General features: G+C 42.9%; 1 protein-coding gene across 3 annotated transcripts in view; it reads left to right on the plus strand.

The window, feature by feature from the left end:
- Window positions 1-25,373, plus strand: part of CSDC2 (cold shock domain containing C2) — a 51,392-nt gene that overhangs the window by 2,240 nt on the left and 23,779 nt on the right. The gene's annotated exons all lie outside the window — the stretch shown is intronic.

Consider the following 25,373-nt stretch of genomic DNA (forward strand, 5'->3'; position numbering starts at 1 on the left):
GACCGAGCTCGATATCGTTTTTTTTTCCATGTTGAGACCCGGGTCGCCTGTAATGCAAATGCATCCAACGGCTGTTATAAATCTGACAGGGTGTGGTGTGAATGCAGCCATTGCCTGTTCTCAATATGACAGGATGTGGTATGATGGCCTGGCAGTCGGGATTCCGGTGGTCAGTATACTGAAATTGGAATCCTGACTGGTAGGGGGGTGAGCACATCAAAGCCCCTTGTGGGTTTGCTGCATTCGCCACAGGTTCTATTCTCCCTTTATGGGGGTTGTGGACACCACAAGACGAAGAATAGCCCCTGTAAGTCAGGATCCTGACTGACAGGCATTTAACAGTTGGGATTCCGATGTCAGGGTACTGACTGTCAGAATCCCGACTGTCGGGAGGTCATCTGGCACCCATCTGTCAGAGAAGAAGCTGCTGACAAGCCATGGAGCAGCGTACAGGTAACGTCTCTGGGTCTATGTTGGCATCTCAATGTAGTGGGGCAGTGAGGTAATGTGATATATTGTAGTTCCAGAGTTCTGCTATACTCCTTAGTATTCTACTGTCTCTAGCCATCATCAGCAGGTCTGTTGCCTTTAATATTGCACTTTTTAGATTTTCCCACCTGTAATCACTTCTGTCAAATTCCTGTAATCCACCAATGAATTCCTCAACCATCTTCTTATTTTTGCAGTCTATTTTTAAAATCCAACACCTTTTTGTTTTTTGTGTGACAGGAGTTGGACCTTGTCTTTATACTAAACTATAATGATCACTGGTTCCAAAGTTCTACACACACACACACACACACACACACACCTATCTATCTATCGCCATACATCAGAAAGATATTGCACCCAATCATACAAACTCAATGGATTGTGTGTATACAATCACACAATCTCCCTAACCCCGGGAGATTGGAGGATTGATCCTCTGATCTGACGTGCTGCATGTCAGATCAGTTGGGATTGAGAGCAGATTGCATGCGCTTTTAAGGACATGCAATCGGACTTTAGATGGCTCATACAACCAGAGTCATGTGACACTCCCTCCCTGACTAGCAGAGAAGAGAGGTGCAGCTGCCAGGCGACCCATGGTAGTGAAGATGCTGGGAGCCGCAGATGTATCCAAGCGGCAAACGGGCAGGCGGCTGAAGAGAGCGGTGGATGTCCTTTTGCACAATTCTGACACTACTCTGAAAACAGTTTTCAGACGATTGCTTCATTAGGGCTATTTAATAATGGCATAACACAGCAGATGTGAGTAGATTGGTAGATGCTGGCAACCTGTAAATTTAAAAAATAAAAATAAAAAAACTGGATTTTTTTGGTACTCCTATCCTTTTGATCCTAGTAGGCCAGCCCCCTACTTAAATGAAGCTGCAATCATGCAGCAGTTTGATAGTATGACAGACTGTGAGCACATTGTGTGTCCAAAACCACCAAGGACTGCCAGAGAATTGAAGGGACATTGGACACAATCATGATTGTAAAACCGGTCTTTCTGATGTATGGCCACCTTATCTCTCTGATAATCTAGCTCTATTGCCTGACCAGATATTATGTCATCGTGAGTTGGCTCCACCTCCAACTTAAGGGATGCTCCCTGTAAGGAAATTAGAACTATGTCACTTGTAGCTGAACTAGCAAAAGACCCCTCCAAATTTACATCAAGTAGTTTAAAGTCTACCCCAGTGTGAATAGTATCCTTCTCCTCCATTTCTGTAATCACCCAAAGGGCCTCCATTTTTTTCATCAATACTTTGTGTTACAGTAGCATTGCCCCCCCCCCCCCCCCTTCTTAGATGGACAAAACCATGTGCACTGCAGGGGGGGCAGCTGTAAATTGTGCAGAGAGAATGAGATTTGGGTCAGTTATTTTGTTTCTGTGCAGGGTAAATACTGGATACTTTATTTTTACACTGCACTATAGATCTCATTTTGAAGTAAACCCCCACCCAAATCTAATTATCTCGGCACAAGTTACATCTGCCCCCCTGCAGTGCACATGGTTTTGTCCATCTAAGAAGGATTTTGTCAGAAAGAGTGAACTAGAATAAGGCCCACAGTACCTTGCTATCCCTCCTCCGATTCTTCCCCTTTTGTCCTTCCTAGTTTCCTGGCAAAACTATGTCCCAGTCATGTGTCTCATGCTGTAGCCTTATATCTAGTGTCTTAAAAATAAAAGATAATAAAGACTGATGCAGATTTGTTGGAAAACGTTTTTTTTTTTTTACTTTTTATTTATCAACCATTTGTTACATTTTTAAAAGCATCTAGTAATTTCTTTTTGCTGACTAGCATTCCTCTACATGAATATGTGAACAAAATTAGGTACTTAAAAGAGGTACCCCTTCAATGCGCTATAGGGCTATTTGCTGGGCAGTAATTCCGTTAGTCCCGCCTGTTAGTGGGGGAGGTAAAGGGAAAAAGAATGGATAGAAGAAAACAGAGTGCTCCCCTGGTATGTATTCCACCACCAAATCCAATAAGAAGAACCATAGTAACAATGTACAAATCACTGTTCAACAGGTTTAATACACATTTTTTCTATAAAATACAGTATAAAAGCACTTTTTTCATCTGTATGGAGAACAAAAAGCGCTTGATGATCAGGTGCGCATAACACAAAAGCTGCTTATCAACTATTAAGGTGACATTCAAAAACCACCTGGTGTGAGCAATATACAAAAAGGTAGAAATAGTCGAATTAGCGCTGATGTTGTTCCCGAAGAAATAAAGTCAGTGTGATAAATCACAAATCAGTTCAAAATAATGTCACCAATGGGGTCCAAGATGAATGGGAATCCTATTTTATACGGGTCCTCAATAAACCACGTCCTCTCAGCAGTGGAGTACAGTATGAAATGACTATTACTAAATCCATGCTTTTATTTGTTCTTCAAATTGTAAGTGCACATCTTTTATTAAAACTCCCTGTTTAAAAAGTTATGCACTATACTTTCTTTTTTGTGTCATTTCATACTGTACTCCACTGCTGAGAGGACGTGGTTTATTGAGGATCCGTATAAAATAGGATTCCCATTCATCTTGGACCCCATTGGTGACATTATTTTGTACTGATTTGTGATTTATCAAACTGACTTTATTTCTATGGGAACAACATCAGCGCTAATTCGACTATTTCTACCTTTTTGTATATTCATCTGTATGGAGTCAATGATTCAGTTCAACAAACAATTAGGTACTTGTGTAGTTTCACGGCGGCAGCGCGCGCCCGCTCTAGCTTTGAATCCTGGCAGCTTGCCAAACTGCCTTACGCCAGCGCGCGCCCACTCTTTCTAGCTTTGAATTCTGGCAGCTCGCCAGCTGCCTTACTTGTGTACTTTCACGGCGTAGTGACTCTGCGCAAGCCCAGCGCTGACAGGTCATTGTGGAACCTGTAGTTCCACAGAGAAATAGACAGCCCGGCACACCGCTAACAAAGGGGGTGTCTAAAATGTAAACTCTAAATTTAGATGCCAAAGCGTCTAAATTTAGTTGGGTATAGGGGTACATAGTGCTAAACACTATTAAACCTGGTCACAATGACACTAGTCGACATAACGACCTTGTTTATTCCACCATCCATGCCATCCCGAAGTGTGGCGAGCGGATGCGGTACACGTCCTCCCGAAATTTTCATACCCCCACTATCCACGTTGGCTTTTGCCACAGTTTATAAAATGAACTCCACGCCGATGTGGATAGTGGGGGGTATGAAAAGGTCGCTGCGCTCACCACACTTCTGGATGGTGGGGGTGTTTCAGGAACACATTCACACCTGCAAAATCATACACCTGAGACAGTAATGATGACATGTGTTAACAGTTTTTTAGTGAATGATAAAGAAGATGAATGAGGAAAAAATGATTAAGTAACGATACAATTAATTTTAATAACAATAAAAGACATAAAAAAGAAGAAAATCTAGAAAGAAGTCATTATTAAGGAACTGCAGTGCCATCATCCGCACTTGAACTGGAAGCAGCTGCTGAAGTGGACGCTGTCAACTTTGGCTCTGCGGCGTTGACTTTGTCTAGTTGGGGGAGCAGGGTCAGCATGTGCAGGATGCGTTTAAAGGGGTCCTCTGCACCTACGCTCTTCCTCCAGATGAACTCCTGGAGATACGAGTCCAGGAGTTTATTGCGCCATTTGCACAATCCCCATAGTCTTTCGATATTTTGGGTGTGAACCCCAGGGTCCGGATCCACGAAGTGGTACCGGTGGTTCACCCTGGCCAGCTGCTACCCAGCCTGCTCCAACTGCTGCGTGTCGCTGCAGTCGCTGTTGATAGTGGTACCCGGTTCCACGTGGGTTTCAATAGCAGCCATTAGTGTGCTGGCATCACGCCTCTCCACTGCCGTGATAAAGCACTGGCCTGTCTCCCTTGAGATGCCCCAGAAGACCCACTGCTGAGGCAGCATGCGGCCAAAGTTGCTCTTTCGCTGGACGTAGAGGCTCTCATCCACCTCCATGATGGTGACTGGGCCACCAATGCGCTGGTGAGACTGCGATAGCAGATTAACAGTGCAGGCCTCCCGCATCAAATTATTGTCTTCTGCGATATGCCCAGGTGACGCTCGCAGAACTGGATGCTGGTCATCTCTTCAGCCCAGCAGTACACAAAGCGGATCAGGGTGGCAAATGTCAGATGATGCCCACTGAACCACTGCGCTGTCCTGATGCTGACCTTTTTCCGGCAGCTGCAGATATGGCAGTGCCACATCCGCTCCCTCACACTGAGCCTCATGGGGTGACCATTGGGGCAGGTCTGGGTGTGTGGCAGGAATTGGTGGCCCTACAGGAATGCCACCGCCTCCTCCTCTGTCTGGGGCAGAGAGAAGATAGTCAGGTTCGCCATCATGTACGTCAGTCTCTCACACAATCCTACAGCTGACTGACTACGCTAACTGCGTACTGCTCTGACTGACTATGTTACGCTGTCCGCAGAAACACTGTACGCTGCTTCCGACAGGGACGCTACTACGCTGCCTCCGACTACAGGGACGCTATTCTACGCTAACTAAGGTGGTCACGGGGACACGATAACTGCAGCTAAAAACACTATCTTTGCTGACTAAAGAGGTGACGCTCAGCTGAAAACAAAGGTAACTAACGTAGCTTAGAGAAGTAAGGCAGTTTGGCAAGCTGCCAGGATTCAAAGCTAGAGCAGGCGCACGCCTGTGCCATGAAACTACACAAGTGCCCAAAATTATAATTATTCTGAGGTCCAAGAAGGTCTCTTCACATTTTGATGTTCTTCTCCCACATTACATATTGTAGAAAAGACACACGCCCATACATGCCGACTTTTTAAAACCCGGAGAGGAGTAAAAGGGGGCTGGATGTGGCTTCATTTTGGGGGCGGGGTGGGGCTGACGTCACCAAGCCCGCCTCCAAGACCGGCAGCTGCATTAATTCGTGGGACCGTGGATGGGGGGAGGGGCTAAAATGATGCGAAATTACACGATTTGCATAATTTTAGCCCCTCCCCGTGGACCCGAGGAATTCGGAAATTTATGCAGTGGGGAAGGGCAGGGGCTACAATTCAGGAGACTTGCCCACCTTCCCGGGGGTGCAGGGAGGGGGACAAAATGTGAGGGTAGGCAAGTAAGCACACACTTTGCTGCAAATATGGGGGGGAGGAGGGGCTACAGTGATGCAATTTACATTTGCTCCCACAGACCTCCCGCCGCAAGAGGCTGCCCGGATTCCGGGAGGCTTGCATACGTGGAGTGGGGAGGTTGACCCGATTTCCGGGACCCTTCAGGACATTCCGGGAGGGTATGTAACCCTTGTTAATAGGAATGTTTCATGATTTCAGAGTAATGTACTTAAAAAATCCCGAAACCATCTGAGTTTGTGAGTGATTACTGTAGTTAAATGAGTCATTGTTGCTGATTCCTCTAGTACAGTGGTTCCCAAACTGTGTGCCTAGGCTCCCTGGGGTGCCTCGGGACACTTGCAGGGGTGCCTCGGGTTGGTCGTCCAGGACCAATTCAAATGATTTATGATCAATTATTTCTGGACAAAACTAGTGCTGGTGGCTGCCAATCATAAAATGTGTACAATCAGAACCAAATCCTGCCCTTTACCACATAAGAACCTAAGAAGCACATATAAACTCAATCTACTTAATTTGATATATATATATATATTTTTGGGGCTTAGGGGTGCCGTGGAAAAATTCTGATACTCTAGGGCAGTGGTTCCCAACCCTGGTCCTAGAGTAGCCCCAACAGTGCACGTTTTCCAGGTCTCCACACAGAATCACAGGTGACATAATTAGCTCCACCTGTGGATCTTTTAAAATGTGTCTGAATAATGAGTGCACCTGCTGGGTGACTTGGAAAACGTGCACTGTTGGGGGTACTTGAGGACCAGGGTTGGGAACCACTGCTCTAGGGCATGGGTCTTCAAACTGTGGCCCTCCAGATGTTGTGAAACTACAAATCCCTGCATGCGTTGCCACAGTTTTGCTATAAGGGAGTGTTAAAACTGTGGCATGGCATGCTGGGATTTGTAGTTTCACAACATCTGGAGGGCCACAGGTTGAAGACCCATGCTCTAGGGCAGTGGTAGCCAACCCTAGCCCTCGAGAGCTACCAACAGTTCACATTTCCAGACAACCTAGCTGCTGCACAGCTGCACTCATTAATCACTGACACATTTTAAAAGATACACAGATGCAGCTAATTAGCTCACTTGTGATTCTGTGAGGAGACCTGCAAAACATGCACTGTTGGTAGCTCTCGAGGACTAGGGTTGGCTACCCCAGTTCTAGGGTGCCGTGATTTGAAAAAGATTTGGAACCTCTGCTCTAGTACACTAGACTAGTAGTCTCATTTTGGGGCGGAACTGTTCTGATATATGGCAACAGTTGGAAGGTTTATTTTCAAATTTGGAAATGAACTCTACCTTTCTCAGAGACCACAGATTTGATCAATTTAGAAACCAATCTGGCCGTTTACTTACCAGTCTAGTAAAGGGACAAAGACCCCCTATGGTGGGATACGTATACGGTCACTAGGTCACCAGCATGATGGTCGACAAGCATTAGGTCAACATGCATTAAGGTCGACATGGGTTAGGTCGAAACACAAGCATTAGGTCGACATGGGGAAAGTCGACAGTCAAAAGGTCGACATGGGGTTTTTAACATTTGTTTTTGAGCCGACATGTGCCGTCGGGCGGTATTTCATGTCCTACCATCCACTAGGGCAGGACAGGCCAACCTGTGGCTCTCCAGATGTTGTGAAACTACAAATTCCAGCATGCCTTGCCACAGTTTTAACACTCCCTTATAGCAAAACTGTGGCAAGGCATGATGAGATTTGTAGTTTCACAACATCTGGAGAGCCACAGGTTGGCCAGGCCTGCACTAGGGCATGGTGGGAGAATAAAATAGTTTGCCCGAAGCATGGCGAGCACACGCAGTGCTACGTTTCAGTGTCCATGTCGACATTCGGGACAAAAAATGTGAAAGACCCCATGTCGACCTTTTGACTGTTGACCTGTCCCTTTTTGACCTAATGACCCTGCCGCCCTAACCCATGTCGACCTAAATGCATGTCGACCTAATGGTGTCTACCTAATGCTTGTCGACCATATTGCTGTCTATCTAATGATCCATATCCGGTGATGCGTCCCCTCAAAATGTCAGATGGTAACCAGATTCTAAATAGCTCTCTACTCTCCCCTGTTTACTCCCACACTTGACATCACTCTTTTTGGGGATAATTTAGGTTTTTTTTACCCATGTCACTTCCTTAAACACTATTATTACTACATTTAGAAGTTTCAAACGCAATTACAAATTAAAAAAATGGGAAGGCTACGGGACCGGATGGCTTCAAAAATGAATATTATAAATTGTTAGAACCGACTGTATTGACATTATTTTACAATGTATTGCTATCGGCTCCTCTTTACCGCTTTATTTCATAAATTGTTAAGGTGCCCACACACGCACCGATCCCGGCGTGCGTTGTGGGCTTAACTAGCACACATAGCATCGCATCGTATGCCTTGTGCATACGATGTGCATGCGATGCAATGCTATGCTAGAAAAAGCTAGTACAAAAAGTATGTGCAGCACATACTTTTTGTACTGTGCGATGAGGTGCAGCGGGAGCGCGCCCCCCATCGTACAGCATCGCACCGCCGGGATCGGTGCGTGTGTGGGCACCTTTATAGAACCGACTGTATTGACACTATTTTACAATGTATTGCTATCGGCTCCTCTTTACCGCTTTATTACATGACCACAATTAATGTGATTCATAAACCTGGTAGAGACCTGTCTGATCCGGGGTCATACTGACCTATATCGTTACTTAATATCAATTTATAAAATGTTGACAAAAATACTAGCAGACAGATTAAAACTCGTTTTACCAACCATTGTCCACCCTGACCAGACAGCCGTAATTTCACTATCAGTATTCGTATTGGCAGCAATAAATCATAAACAACTCATTTTGTTTATGATGTCAAAAGGCCTTTGACATGGTTCATCTTGACCATCTTTATTTTTCACTTCCAAAATGTTGGTTTTCTGGAACAATCTACATATGAATAATTGAATGTTTGTGTGTGTGTGTGTGTGTGTGTGTGTGTGTGTGTGTGTGTGTATCAATGATCCATGATAACTCTTGCATGTTTGAACTAATTGTCTTCAAACTTTGCACACTACCTTATCATCTTAAGGGACAATCTTTTTAGATGGGTTTAATCGGACAACCCCTTAATAGTGCTGTCATAAGGATCCATGCATAGGTGTGCGCAGCACATTTTATTAGGGGGTGCACAGTCAAAGGGGTGTGTCTAGCACTACCTATTGGGCATGTCTAACACCGCCCATTGGGTGTGTCCAAACAGGCGTGTCTACCATCATCTATTGGCACTCACTACAATATAAAACCTCTCTCTGCCACACCATAATCTCCTGCCTATTTCTTATTTATTCTTTTAATTATTCTGTTACAGTACATGCAAATAAAGTCAAAACATACTGTATATGGATGACGCAGGTATGTAGTGATACATACCTCCCAACTTTTGAAGTTGGGAGGTCGGGACGTTCGCGCGGCGAAGCCGTGTGCGCTCCCGAAAAGGGGGCGTGGCCTCGAGAAAAGGGGCGTGGCCTCACGGGGTGACGCGAAATCCGGCCACGCCTCGTTTTCGCCGCTCGTCGTAATATAACTTCAGCCTCGTCGCTTCTTAGGAGGCACTGGCAATTCCCCCCCCCCCACACACACACCAACCAACCCCCCCCCCCCCCGCCCGTCTGTCCGTACTTACCGCTCGCTGGCTCTGCAGGACTTCATGCTCGGATGCTCCACTCAGACGCGCAGAGATGGCAGCTGCTGGATAGGAAGAGGACGTCACTGTGACCGCCCAGCAGCTTGCGCACATACGCTGGAGGCACAGTGACGTCCTAGAGAGCGTGGGGGCGTGGTTTATATCTCCCAACCATCTCGGGAAGCCGGGACTGCGGTCAGCAGTACCGGGACGACGGGACATCGGCCGTAAATCGTGAATGTCCCGCCGAATCCGGGACGGTTGGGAGGTATGGTGATATTACAATAGTCTAGTACAATTAACAATCCACAAAACTCATAATTACATAACATACAAACAGAAAAAAAGGGATTGTATTGGGTGGACGCACACCATGGGAAGTTCTTGCTAATTTTTTCAATGTTTATTAAAACTTCACCTTTATTATCTAAAAGATCCCATGTAGGGAGAAGCCAGCGGGAGGCACATTCTACTGTTGTTAGCACTGATCGGGAGATCCCCTTGTGCACACACCTACATATAGAGGCACAGATCTCTCAGTATCATACACACTGTGTGAGCATAAGTGAATATTGGTGGTAATTTGAGGGGTTTATACCACCATAATCACCAAGCTGTATCACCAAGCTAAGCTATACTTAAACACAGAGGCACAGATCCATAACTATTTTTATACTTGTATGAGCAGAAGTGAATGCCAGTGAACACCCCCAGCATAATATATAGCCGACAAACTTGAGGGGTTTACAGCACCAGTAATCACTAATCTACCTTACTGTGCGACTCAGATAATTGTGAATTGAGAATCACATAGAATTACTCAAACACCAAGTCACCTATTTGCCCTCCAATTAATAAAAGAATACTCACTGATTCAAAAGCGCTGACCCAATCTGATACAAAAAGTTTACAAAAACCACAACATACGATTGAGGGATACGGGGGATCCACTACGTTGGGGCTAATTCCCCTTTTTTTAATACTTACCTTGTCCTACCCTTATATGTGTGTTTTTATATGTCTCAGTTCTTAAAATAAAGAATAAAAGTTATATTTTATAAAAAAGATTCTTCAGGTGCGCCTTCCATGTGACAATCTTTCTTTCCTTCTCGAAAGGTACAGGATTAATCTCACAATCGACAAGCACTAGTTTTGGCTATTACAATGACCATAAATAATTTTATTTGGTCCTGGACTATCAACCTGCGGCACCCCTGCAAGTGTCCCGAGGTACCCCAGGGTGCCATGCCACACAGTTTGGGAACCACTGCACTAAGGCCTTCCTTGTTTGCACAATTCTCAGGGGGTGGGCCAGAGGGGAGGTTAAGCCCAGTTTCCATGGATAGGCTGAAAGAGTTGCTAAGCATAGTAAAGCTTGTTTGCAGCAGTTAAAGCAAGTCGTTACTCTTTAGGACCGCGTTTCTCGTGGCTTTTGGAGGCGCCTTTAGAGTGGGTTGACGGATACTCAGCCTGCTGTTAAAAAATGTGACATTAAAACATCTTTCCTGGCACTGGAAATTTCCTTGGAAACATGCAGAAATGCACAAATCTGTTAATTGTATCCTATGTTGTCTTTAATATAGATATCATAGTAACCCATATTAAAAGAACACCAGTGTCAGAAACAATTTCACCAGAGCATGCGATGGAAGCAGATGATGCCTGAAGGGTTTTAAATAGCAAACTATTACAACATAACTGGCAAGTGGGGACCTGTTTAAAGCAGCTCAGCATATGGGTTGTGGCAAGAGCCTGTTGGGTAAAATCACAGATCATAATCTGTATGTTAACAGAAGATCTTCACAGTACAGAAATGAACTCTTTATACCAGAGAATAATTTTATGTTTTAATTTCAAGAGGTATTACTTATAAAGAGCCAGCCTAGTGTTGTTTACTGCAATATGCAAAATATGTATTGGCCTGGGGTCGGACGCAGTAGCTCATAGCGTTGTCTCTGCGCAGTTACTGTTCTGAACTATGTTAATGCTGAAGGAGTAGTTTGTGTACATAGACTCATCCAGGCCGCTTATACAATTTTGTTGCTGAGTCCACAAAGCCGGCCCTTACAAAGTTGGTGCCCTAGGCAACATTTTTGTTTTGCCCCCTAGCACAAAATCCAACCACCTTCACTGAAGCAATGCACTGGCTGACCCAGTAGCCCTATTCCATAACCCTATTTAACCCCACATTCCCACACCCCTTATTCCACACATACATACTTGCTGCCAATAATCCTCCATGGCCCACATACACCCCCTAACACATATCTCCATACCCCAATAACCATCACACACCCTACTCCCCCCTGTCCACCCACATACACCTCATATGCCTTTAAACCCTTACGTACCCTACTGCCCATGTCTTTTTACATGCTCCCCTTAAAAAACTCGCCCAGTGGGGAGCGCTACCTTAAAAAAAACAAAAAAACACCACTGAAGGGGTTAATACTCCAGGAAGCGCCCCCTTCCCATTTTTCTGTTTTGCAAAGATTTGTTGCCTTCTCAGACCCGGGAGGATTGTCCACATGTGAAGTCCAACATTGGACTTTGGTGATAATTCATCCACCTTGCATAATATATATATATATATATATATATATATATATATATATATATAATGCACATACATCTTGAGGAAGACATTATATATGTCGAAATGCGTTGGTGCTTTTATTGAGGTACACACTGCAGGATTGAACTTACTTTGGGTGAACGTGTCCGGGTTCACATATCGCCCTTTTAGTATATTTCTTTCCATGTATTCCATCTAAGTGTGGTACCTGTTTCTTTCTACATCTTTTATAAATAAATTGATCTTAAAATTTATTATACTATTTTTTGGAGCCTTTTAAAAAGCAACTGGACCGCCCTTTTAAAGACCGTGTGAGCATATATTTTGGATTGCCTGAGTGGTGTGTTTCTTTGGCTAAAAGATACCTTTTATGTCTGGTGCCCTGATAAGAACGAAAGAACTCTTCACTACCCATAGTAGCAGAAGGGGGACCCCATCTCCACATAAATAGAACTTTTATTCTGTGAAACTGGTTACACTATGGTATTTTCCTTTTGTTCCCTCCACATGTTATAAACTCTTTGGAAAGAACAAGAAAAAAGGAATCAAAGAAGAACTGTACCCTGACCACTAATTAGTCCATGTGGTAAGAGCGCAACTAAAGGGACTATCTACATTGTTCATTGTATTCTAGCATTTAGAGGTTTGGCAACCTCTTTTGTGATAGTATCTAGGTACCTGCTCATAGCGCGGTAGTATTCTGTTATTTTCTGTGTGTGTGTGTGTGTATATATCTATATCTACATATATACACATATATATGTGTGTCCAGCACTCGCAAAACTAATAGACATCCACTCTGGTGCCTTTACAATGTTATATGGAAGATATATGGAAGATATAACTCACACAATCGGCGGAAATTTTTCAATCAAATAATAAGGCAGCACGGCACATATACCTTTCGGCAACAAAGCCCTTTGCCAAGACATGAAAACACAATAAAACATACTTACATATATACAGAAATGTATATTCACCCCACATTCAAAAACTGCCAGGGCCTATGACATCACATGTACCACTCAGCATGGGAACCCAGGGGTAGTGGGTGTATATCTATATTGGGTGCAGGGTGTGTGTTTCATCTAGGGGAAACCCACACTACACATGCTATACCCCTTGATAATATTTACCTCTCCATCGGCAACCACAAATATCACCGGAAACGTGATCCAGGCACCTTGAGATCTGTGCATGCACACTATAGAAATCACTTGGGAAAGTCGTACAGTGCAGTAGATTCTTGGCACTAGCCAGGAGTCTACTGCAGGTAAAGCTAGTGAGAGAATGAAGGCTGTCTCCTCTCTAGATTCATCCCTGCTTTACTGGCATACACAATTTATGTTTACTTGTCCCTGATCATCAAATGATTTCTCCTGCCTTCGCAAATAAAAGTCAGTGGAGACTGACTTTTATTTGTGGCCACCTGGACGAAGACATAAGTCATATGATGCCAGCCGCCCGCCACGACACACTTCATCCTGCCTGCATTCCCATGGGTATGCCCAGTGTTTTCATGGGGACGCCCATGAATCGTTGGGCGTACCCATGGGTGACACCGACTCTGCCGCCATATGCACCCACCCCGCCACAATCCCTGTGAACGGTTTGGCGACTATGGAAGTCACAGAAGCCGCTCATGAATGTGACCTGCACATGCGCATAAAAGACCATGCGCATGCGCAGTCCACCGACCATCAGAACTCTGGATTCGGTCATGTCCGAACAAACAATCACCCCGTATGTCAGTCAGAGGAGACCAGATTGGGGAGACCATTAAAGGATATAGATGAAGCTGTATTTTTAATCTATTCCTGTAACGCTAATACCACAACAGGGACCTTTTGTTGATTAAATCTTACATATCTTTTTTGGGGACTATCCTTAAATACCCATCAAGATTCAGACCTGTTCGCTAGGCTGCATATGTTCGCAGCCTAGCAAACAGGTAAACACTGCCTGGCCGAACACCCTCCACCCTCTCCTGTGTGAATCCCCTATCTAACATGTGAGGGGATGTGTACGCTAACACATTCCCTTGCATGCTGCCAAACTGAGGAGAAATCATTCAATGGTCGCTTACCATTAAATGATATCTCCTGCCTTCACTAAAAAGTCAACTTGGACTGACTTTTTCTAGTGCCTGTTGTCCTCCAACTTCGGAGCGGGCGCTGACATAATGTCATCCTCCTGCCCCAAGTATGCATCGACACACCGCTGTTAGTAGGGGAACGGCCAGCTGCCGCCATTCCTCCCCTCCCGGAATGAACGGCCCGGCGAGTATGAAACTTGCCATAGCCGTTTGCTCCCATGCAAACCCCGAACATCTGGGATGGGGGTGAATTTGGCCCATAACAAATGGGTCTGAATCGGCTCCTATGTTTGTTAGTATTATTAATATTCTGGATGACTCCGTGCCAGACCGCTCTACAAATCATTTACTTTATACAGGTTGTAATACAATCCACAGATGACCTTCAGGATAGTCAGTAGTTTCCACAAGCAAAGTTTTCACTTCCAGTGAAGACACCCTCCTCTATTTAGGGCTTTTGATAGACCCCTGCATGCTTCATCCGATGCTATTCTGGAGCCCAAGATTATAAATGTCTTGTCAGTTGCCTACTGAGCCACACTATATAGAATAACATAGAACACATTTCTAGTGTTACCAGATCTCTCCAGAGATTTTCAGTCAGATTCAAGTCCAGGCTCTGCCTGGGCCAATGAAGGACATTCACAGAGTTTACCTGAAGCCACTCCTTTGATATCTTCTCTGTGTGCTTAGGGTTGTTGTCCTGCTGAAAGATGAATCATTGCTTCAGTCTGAGGTCGAGCCTTCTGGAACAGGTTTTCATCCAGAATGTCTCTGTACATTGCTGCATTCATCTTTCCCTTGATCCTGACTAGTTTTCCAGTTACTGCCGCTGAAAAACACCACCAAAGCATGATACTGCCACCACCATGCTTCACTGTAGGGATGGTATAGGCCTGGTAATGAGTGGTGCCTGGTTTCCTCCTAAGATGTGACTCCGTCTGGCCACTCTACCATATACACTTGATTGGTGGATTGCTGCAGAGATGGTTGTCCTTCTGGAAGGTTCTCCTCTCTCCACAGAGGAATGCTGTAGCTCTAATTAAGTGACCATTGGGTTCTTGGTCACCTCCCTGACTGGGGCCTTTCTCCCCCCGAACACTCAGTTTAGATGGCCGGCCAGCTCTAGGATGAGTCTTGGTGGATCCAAACTTCTTCCATTTACGGATGATGGAGGCCACTGTACACATTGGGACCTTCAAATCAGCAGATATTTTTCTGTACCCTTCTCCAGATTTGTGACTCAAGACAATCCTGTATCTGAGGCCTTCAGACAATTCCTTTGACTTCATATTTGGTTTGTGCCAAGCACTATCATGTGTGGGACTTTATATAGACAGGTGTATGCCTTTCCAAATCATGTCCAATCATCTGAATTTACTACAGTTTGACTCCAATAAAGCTGTAGGAAAATCTCAGTGGAAACAGGATGCACCTGAGCTCCATTTGGAGGACATGGCAAAGGCTGTGAATACTTATGTACATGTGGTTTCTTTGTTTTTTCTTATTATTAATAAGCAATAGTCTCAAGAAATCCTTTTGTTGCGTTATTATGGGGTATTGTATAAAGAGTTTTTAGGGGAAAAATGAGTTTTGTGGAACAAATGAACTACTTTGAATAGTTTTATGGTAGCTCAGTACAATCAACTGCTATGTATTGACATCCATGAAAAATAGATTAGTTAGGTACAGTAGTTGTTTCATATAGAACCATTAGTTTATGTCTCAAAATTTTAGTTCCTTACTTTCAGTCTTGTATTTTGGTATTCTATATATATCTATATATATTCTATATATATACTGGTTACCCACTGGTGTCCCATACCTTATCTGCTATAGGGGGGTATTCAATGTGGGATTCCGGCAGTCTAAATCCTGGGCCATTTACAGGCAGCTCATCTGCAACTCAACAGGTGGAAATCAATGTTCCACATGTCAAAAGTGGGCATGTCGATGAAAACGGCTGTGGATTGTTGAGAAATAAAACAATCCATGGCCATTTCCCAACTTTTTTTTAAATTCGGATCTGTTTTGTCAAAATCCGCCTTCAATGCTTTGGGAAATGGCAGCATTGAATAGGTGGCGAGTGCTATTTCCTCTGTCGGAAATAGCGCCCAACATTGAATACAACCCATAGCCTTCACTTCAACTATATAACTGTTTTTAAAGTGGTGTATTGTATATCATTTGTTTAGAAACACACAAACATTAAGGGGGACATGTACTAAGAAAAATTTGTGGAAAAAAAAATCGTATTTTCATACGAAAATACAACTTTTTTTGTTTTTGGGCGTTTAAGGCAGGAAAATACACTTTATTTTCCTGTCATATTTGGCTTTAGCCTGCACGGATCAGTCAAATCCATGCAGGCTTCAGTGTGTAAAAAAATAGAAAAATAAATAAAAGAAAAACGGCTTGGGGTTTCCCCCATAGCCGTAACCAGCACCAAGTTGTAAGAGCCGGGTCTGGTACTAAAAAATCAGGGAACCCGGCAAATAGGGGTTCCCCGATTTTTATTTTATTTTTTTTTAAACCAGCTCCAGGTCCGGGGCTGGTCCTGAAAAAATGAATAGGGGTCCCCCGTATTTTAAGAACCAGGCCAAACCAGCCAGCAGGGTAATGCCACAGCCGGGGGACACTTAATATATAAGGTCCCGCGGCCAAAGCATTAATCCTACCGACCAGTCAGCCTGGCCAGGGGCCCTGGGGGAGTGGGGACCCCCCCCCATTAAAGGGGTCCCCCCCTCCAGGACTTACCTGACCAGGCCGAAGCCTGGTGCTGTCCTCGATGCCCCTTGGCGGTGGGCATCGAGCTGATTCAGTGTAAAAGAAAGATTTAACTATTGTTTAATACTGTGGAACTATGAGTCCCAGCAAGCCTCCCCCGCAAGCTGGGACTTGGAGAACCACAAGTCCCAGCATGCGGGGCATTAAAGGGCCCGCTGGCACTTGTAGTTCCACAGTATGAAAAATACTAAAATAAACACACTGACACACAAGAAAAATAAAACTTTAATACATCCAATGCCCACACATACTGATACTTACCTATCTTGAGCCCGTCGGTAGGTCCCTGGGTCCGGGGCTCCAGGGCTGAACAGTCCAGGGTCCTGGATCCGAAGAAATCCATAGGGGGACCAGTGGAAGGAAATCCAACTTACCAAGGTCCTCCGGCGAAGATCACGTCCTCTTCAGTCCGAAGTAGTCCTGGTCTTCTGAAAATAAGAAATACCGGCGGCACCCGACACGGACTGAGGAGAGGCGCAGAGATGTTTCATCTTCCGCGCCTTTCCCCCGAATGATTCTATTGGCCGTTTAGCGGCCAATCCGGAGCCGAGAAAGCCGGCCCCTGACTGGCCGCTAGGCGGCCAAAAGAATCATTTGGAGGAGAGGCGCAGAAGATGAAACATCTTCTCATCTCCTCTCTTTTTTTTTTTTTTTTTTAAAGAATCATTTGGAGGAGAGGCGCAGAAGATGAAACATCTTCTCATCTCCTCTCTTTTTTTTTTTTTATTTAATTTCAAACTGTGGAACAAATAGCTCCTGCACCAGTTGCTGCCATCATTCATGGTGACGAATATGGTACTACTACTAATACTAACGCCGTCGCTGGTTTGTGTTCAAGTGTGCAATGTGTATGTCATTTTTACAAGCTAAGGGTGCATGGGTGGGCCCAGGGACAATTCCATCTTGCACTTTTTTTTTTTTACATTATGTGCTTTTTGAGGCCTACTTTTTCAAACTGCCATCCTGTCTGCTGCTACAGTGCCACTCCTAGATAAGCCACGTGTTTGTGCCGCACACTTGTTTGGCTAGCATTGTTATCCAGCTACCTCAGTTCAACCTTTTGCCCTAAAAACAATATTGTAAGGTGTAAAGTGGTCACAATTGTCTGGAAAGGGCTGGAAATTAATGTTATTGAGGTTAATGCAATAACATATTAAATGCAAAAATTATGTGATTTGGGCTTGTTTTGACCATTTTTCAAAAAAATCAAATTCCAAAGCTTTTCACTGCCGCTCGACAAAGCCAAATCCAAATCTTGGCACCAAATCTAAATCTTTGGCCCCAGCACTCATCCCTAGTTCAAATTCGATTTAGAGCACTTTAGAGTTAAAGATTTTGAAAATATAAATATTGTGTTATTAAAAAAAATGTCCCCACCTAAATGTGATGTTTATTTAACCATAAATGGATTATTATTTAGTTAAGATTTTTTGAGTATTTTTTTTGAGACTTTAAGTTAAGACTATTTGAGATTTCCCTCCTATGAACATCATTTAAATTGTTGATTATTATTATTAGTATAATTAAACTTAAAGTGTGCGTTTTTAATAGCAAATATATGATAGAATTTGCCTGCTAGAGAAAAGGTGACCTATAAAAATCCTAATGAAGGGTGAGACATAGGGCCTTATTCTAGTTCACTCTTAGAGGCAAATTCCTTCTCAGATGGACAAAACCATGTGCACTGCAGGGGGGCAGATGTAACAGGTGCAGATAGAACTAGAATAAGGCCCATAGAGAGGTGGATTAACACAGATGTATGTAATTGGATAATTATATGAGAACCAATAGGAACGTGCAAGTTGGGTTCAAATAAGGTCCAAAAAACAACAATGGCACTCTGATAAAGTTCCCGATTAGTATTGAAATGCGTTAGAGACCTTCGGACCTGTGTACCCCCATGGGCTTTACTGGTCACTAGATGATCCACTTCCCAAGGACATCCTAAACACCTGCTTCAGCTATCAGAACGTTGCACTGCTAGTGCTACTCAGCACAAGCTGGGAGTGCTACCATCAGCACTTGCTGGAAGGAACTGGTCACTCCAAGGCACTCGGCACCACAGCACGTGGCGGCTAGTTGTATAGTAATGAGAAAAATTGTTTTATGCTTTGTGACTGACTTAAGGTATTGTTTTTTGACCGGTCATTTATTTATTTATTAAATGTATTTTATTGTTTCATATATGTATCTGAATTAATTTTTCCACCAAATAAAAAAGTGTAGTAAAGACTACATTTATGGTATACTATATGTATATTATTCTATTTAATATGCTAATTTATACTAATTAGGTATTGATTTATTTACAAAATTAACTCTATAGTGCCTGATTATACACATTGGTGTAGTAAGGGTTAGTTAAGGGGCCTGTGGAAACCCACGTAGTCGATCTTATGTCAGTATAGACATTGTGAATGCTGACATTTGACATGGTGTGCTCCTGTACATGTTGCTAGACTGACTGTTGGCATTAAGACCATATTGACATGGTGAATGTTTATGTATTCTACCACACCCTAGAAAATATGTATATGACCAACCAGTACCAACTTTATTAGACCAATGTTTCCAGTTGCATTAAAAATACTTTAAACATGCGTTACCATGAATCCCTATGTTATGTTATGTTATCATCTGTTGGGCAAAGAATCTAAATTGTCAAACAGTTCTGAAAGCAAATTCTGGACACCAAACTGAACCAGTTTAACCCATATATCAAGTTGTATTGAGGACTGGAGTAAGAAAAACACCATAATGTATTTTGTACATTTGTACAAGTCCAAACCTTAAACTTTATAGTTTGCAAGAAGCAGAAAGGGATCCTAGTAATAGAATAAGTGCAGTGGCAAATGCAGGATTTTTTGAGGGGGGTTTCCAAATGTAATCCAAAGTCTCACACTCTGCAGTACATTGGAGTAAGTACGGGAGTCTGGGGGAGTGGTAGCAGCCCTGAAAATTAGACTTTATATACACTGAATACAGTATTAATATTTAACAGTGGTCTATAGTACAGGCTGTTTCAAACATTTAAATAACATAAGTGGTAAGGAAAAGGTTAAACATGCCATAATAAATTAATAAATACACAGACATAATAGAACCAGTACTGCACTTTCTAAGCTCATATTCTCCCACCTCATGTTAAGGCTCCTGTCTCTTCCTCCTGGCAGCTACTCTCTGGTCTATTGCAATGCTTGCGTGCTCAGATCCACAAACAAACACACACACACACACACACACACACACACCAAACTTGGTAGAAGCTGCTCCCACAGGGCATGTACAGCAGCTCTGCACTGTCCCTAAAACTGATTTGTTGGCAGCTGTATTGATCATATTATATACCAGTGCTAATATTATCATAATTTAAGGCACTTGCTAATAGGAGGGGGGTTTCTGTGCAACCAGAAACCCCCCCCCCCTTGTGAAGTGACCCCATTTCACGCTGAGTTTATAAAAAAAAAAAAGAGGGGGGGGGAGTATTACTAGATTTCTCCCTATATTGAGTTCTTGTACTGTGTGTGCAGTCTCAAAAATGATGTATGACACACCCCAAATAACTAAGGTTGTAAGGCAGCATTTAAAAACATTAATACAAGTCTTTGGGATCATCCGCATCATTTTCTCAGTCTACATAAATGATTACTTCTTTTTTTACAGATCTGTCCTTTCATTAGCAAGATGTTAGAGTTGCAACACCTACAAGACAGCAGTCTCTCTGCAAAATCCAAGACGTTTCCTTTCCTTTTTTTTTTATTATCAAATGAGTTGCAAAATGAATAGAACATATAGTGAAGACATTGGCAAAGTTAGAAATAATGATTTTTATTTCAAATAATAATTTTGTCCTTCAAACTTTACTTTCGTCAAAGAATGCTCATTTTGCAGCAAATACAGCATTGCAGACCTTTGGCATTCTAGCTGTTAATTTGTTGAGGAAAAACGTAACTTAAGTAGTTCTTTCATAATTTGGAGGTATACATTGTCCTGTGTGAAGAGGAAATTGGCTTCAATTTATTCAAAATCCCTTTTACCCTGTACAACTCTCCCACTTTACCAGCACCAAAGAATCCCCAGACCATCACATTACCTCAACCATGCTTTATAGATGGCATCAGGAACTCTGCTAGCCTCTTTTCACTTGTTCTGCATTTCACAAATGTTCTTCTGTGTAATCCAAACACTTCAAACTTTGATTTGTCTTTCCATGACACTTTTTTATTCAATCTTGCTATATCCAATGTTCTTTTGCCCATATTAATCTTTTTATTTTATTGGCCAGTCTCAGATATCACTTTTCTTTGCCACTCTGCCTAGAAGGCCAGCATCCCAGAGTCGCCTCTTCACTGTAGATGTTGACACTGGCATTTGCGGGTACCATATAATGAAGCTGCCAGTTGAGGACCTATGAGGTATCTAATTCTCAAAATAGAGACTCTGTACTTGCCTTCTTGTTCAGTTGTGCCCCAGGGCCTTTCACTTCTCTTTATACTCTGGTTAGAGCCTGTTCTCTGAAGGGAGTATTACACACTGTTGTAGGAAAAATGTTCAGTTTCTTGGCAATTTCTCGCATGGAATAGCTTTCATTTCAAATAATGAGTTTTACATGAAAGTTAATTTTGAGAGTATAATCGAACCCACATATAAGTGATGCTCCAGATACTCAACTAGTTCAAAGGAAGGCCAGTTTTATAGCTTATTTAATGAGCAAACCCATTTTCAGCTGTGCTAGCATAATTGCACAAGGGTTTTCCGTTCATCCATTAGTGTTCTAATGCAACTATCAAACACAATGTACCATTAGAACAGTGGAGTTATGGTTGCTGGAAATGGGCCTCTATAAACCTATGTAGATATTCCTTTAAAAACCAGACGTTTGCAGCTAGTATATGTTATCTTCATTGAAAAAAAAAAAAAAAAACATGCAGTGACCCCAAACTTTTGTACGGTAGTGTGTATATGTATATAATATATATTTGTGCAGGGAGGGTGAAGCACTCCAGGTGACTTAAGCAAATAAATTCACAGGACCATTACAAGTAATGGTCCTGTGAATTTATTTACCCAAGTCATCTGGAGTCCTGCACCCCATAGGTGCTGAATTTATGTTTTTGCTGGTGGGTGCTCAAGCCAAAAATATAGGGGAGTGGCTTCATGGGAAGGGGCGTGGCCACAAAATAATACTGATTTATATTACGCAGCACAGTTGTCTCCAATATTCAAATTATGGCCACAGTGCAAGTACAAAAATCCCCCCACAGTGCCAAATACATACATGCCCCCACAGTGCCAAATACATAAATGCCCCCACAGCGCAGGTACATAAATGCCACAGAATCGGCACCTATGCTGCACCCTCCCTGCACAAGTTCCTGCTGTTCACAGGGAGAGCCGGATTACTTTGCCCACTATATAGTGGGGTGCCTTCCAAAAACTCCACAGGGAATAGCAAATATATACGACCAGGTGGCGGCCCTCCCAATAATGACCACTGTACAATGGCTGTAATATCAACATTTCAAATTCTATTTATTGGTTCTTTATCATGACATGAACTACATTACAAACCTAACCCACATTTATACATACCACCATGTAAATGCCAGCCTCCCGCGATTAGGTCACATCCCCAAAATTTTACCAGGGCCCGGCATACCTCTCGGCAGCCCTGTCCCCCCAGCTAGCTTAGATGCTTAAGATGGAGAGACAAGATACAATCTATGCTGATCTTTCTTGAACAAGACATCTGGCAGGATGGAGCTAAATTCTCCAGGATGAAGGTCCACTGGAATGGTTAAGTATGGAATGTGTACCGGACCTTAGGAACTTGCCAGTACTTGGCGGGGTAGGGGCAGGGCCGGCGCCACCACTAGGCAGCATTAGGCATTTAGAAAAAATAGAGGGAGAGAAAGTCTGTTTGTGGCGCACTGGGGACAATAATTGTTAAAATATAACTTTTATTAGTTTACTGTAAGATAATTGCCTATTGCCACAGTGAAATGTTTTAAAAACTTTGTAGAATGTGTGTGGGGAAAAAAGTGTTTTAAAATAAGTAAACTGTGTGTCCCACCTTTCTAGTTGTGTGTGTCACTTTAATTTCCTTTCTTGGGGCCTTATTTTGGTTCATTCTTTCTGTCAAAATCCTTCTTAGATGGACAAAACCATGTGCACTGCAGGGGGGGGGCAGATGTAACATGTGCAGAGAGAATTAGATTTGGGTGGGTAATTTTGTTTCTGTGCAGGGTAAATACTGACTGCTTTATTTTTACACTGCAATATAGATCTCACTTTGAAGTAAAACCCCACCCAAATCTAATTCTCTCTGCACATGTTACATCTGCCCCACCTGCAGTGCACATGGTTTTGCCCATCTTAAGGCCCATACACACTTGACGATTTTCACCTGAAAATCGTTCAAAACAGCCGTTTTGAGCGATTTTCAATTGAAAATTGCCTAGTGTGTATGCCCCACAGATTGCCTCCTAGCGATGATGCGCGCTCCCGCATCATCGCTAGCGAGGTCCCACGTCGGCTGGTTTTACCAGCATGCCAGCGATGATGGATGGTTTTTTATCCATCATCGCTGTATGTGTACGCTGCACGGGCTGAAAGATTAACCACTTTCAGCCCGTGTGCCGCCCCGCCGCCTCCCCCTGCTCCCTCCCCCTGCTCCCAGCACGGAGACGGAGCAGGGGGGAAAAGAGACTCACTGCCGTCTGCCAGCAGCCGCAGCAAGCCCGCCGCCACGCAGCAGCTCTCGGTCCCCCCTGTCACCGTGACCTGTCCTCCTCTCAGCACTCGGTGCCGGCGGCAAAGTGCTCCCAAGTGTCCCCCTGCTGACGCAGCTTCACTGCCACCAATGCAAGGTGTCCCAATATATATATATATATATATATATATATATATATATATATATATATATATGTATATATGTATGACCATTGCCACAATGCAAGGCTATATATATATATATATATATATATATATATATATATATATATATATATATATAAAATATAAATAACCACTGACACCAATGCAAGGTGCAAGGCTTCCTAATATTAATATATGTATATATATATATATATATATATATATATATATATATATATTATATATGTGTGTGTATACTGTGTGTGTGTGTGTGTATATATGTATATATATATATATATATATATATATATTATATAGATATATATATTATATCGATATATATCTATATATCGATATATCGAGATATATATATATATATATATATATATGTATATATAGATCCGGTATGGAATCCCGGAGGTCGGAATTCCGACCGCCGAAATCCCAACAAGGTGGACGTGGATTGCCCCCCCTTGCGGGCTCGCCACGCAGCGGGCCCGGTGCCTTGCTACGCTCGGCGCGCTAATTTATTCTCCCTCTATGGGTGTCGTGGACACCCACGGAGGGAGAAAGTTTCAGGATTTCGGCGGTCGGGATTCCAGCGTCGAGATTTTGACCGCCGGGAAATTAACCGCATCCCATATATATGCCCACCAATGTATATTATAGCGGTAACGGCCAGGGCGGCATTTACCTGATCGCTGGGCTCCTAATATACGCAGCCCAGCGATCAGTTCTGAATCAGGACCCAAGAACAGAAACGCACTGAAATTAAAGGGCCCCTGCTCCCACTCTTGGAATATAAACCCCGCCCATTATGTAAATATCCTTTTATAATGAAAGATTTTCATCAAAGTCTTTCGCCGGCTGAAAATCTCTCGCTCTTTGGTGAAAATAGCTCAGTGTGTACGAACTACTTTGGTGAAAGATATATCTTTCAGAGATTTTGCCAAAGTCTTTTGAAATGAAAATCTTTAAGTGTGTATGGGCCTTAAGAATGATTTTGTCAGAAAGAATGAACCAAAATAAGGCCCTTAATTAGTCACAAAGATGATTAAATTAGGGTAGATGTCTTGGTAATCAGAATGTATGCTTTAAATTCTGTATTTCATCCAGTGTACTTTATTAGTATAACTTTTGATTAAATACTTTGATATTTTTGTATCCAGCCAAAGTTGCTAGTTTAAATGTAACAGTTACACTCTTTAACCCCTTCATGACAGAGCCAGTTTGTGCCTTCATGACAGAGCCCTTTTTTTCAAATCTGACATGTCTCACTTAAGTGGGGATAACTTTTTTTTTGCTTTTACTTATCCCAGTGATTTTGAGATTGTTTTCTCGTGACACATTGTACTTCAAGTTAGTGGTAAATTTTCGTCGATACAGTCTGTGTTTTTTTGTGAAAAATACCAAAATATCGTGAAAAAATGGAAAATTTAGCAATTTGCAAAATGTTAAATTTTCTGCTTGTGAGACAAATAATCATACCACTCAAAATAGTTAATAACTAACATAGACCATATGTCTACTTTATGTTTCCATCTTTATTTCAACTTCCTTTTAATTTTTTTGGACACTAGGAGGCTTACAATATGAATAGCAAATTCTCAAATTTTCATGAAAATTTCAAACACTGATTTTTTTAGGGACCAGTTCAGTTCTGATGTGACTTTGAGGGACTTGTATGTGAGACACCCCCATAAATGATGCCATTTCAAAAACTGCACCCCTCACAGTATT

Source organism: Crinia signifera, chromosome 8, assembly GCF_055691185.1.
Source record: "Crinia signifera chromosome 8, ASM5569118v1, whole genome shotgun sequence".
NCBI classification, from domain to species: Eukaryota; Metazoa; Chordata; class Amphibia; order Anura; family Myobatrachidae; genus Crinia; species Crinia signifera.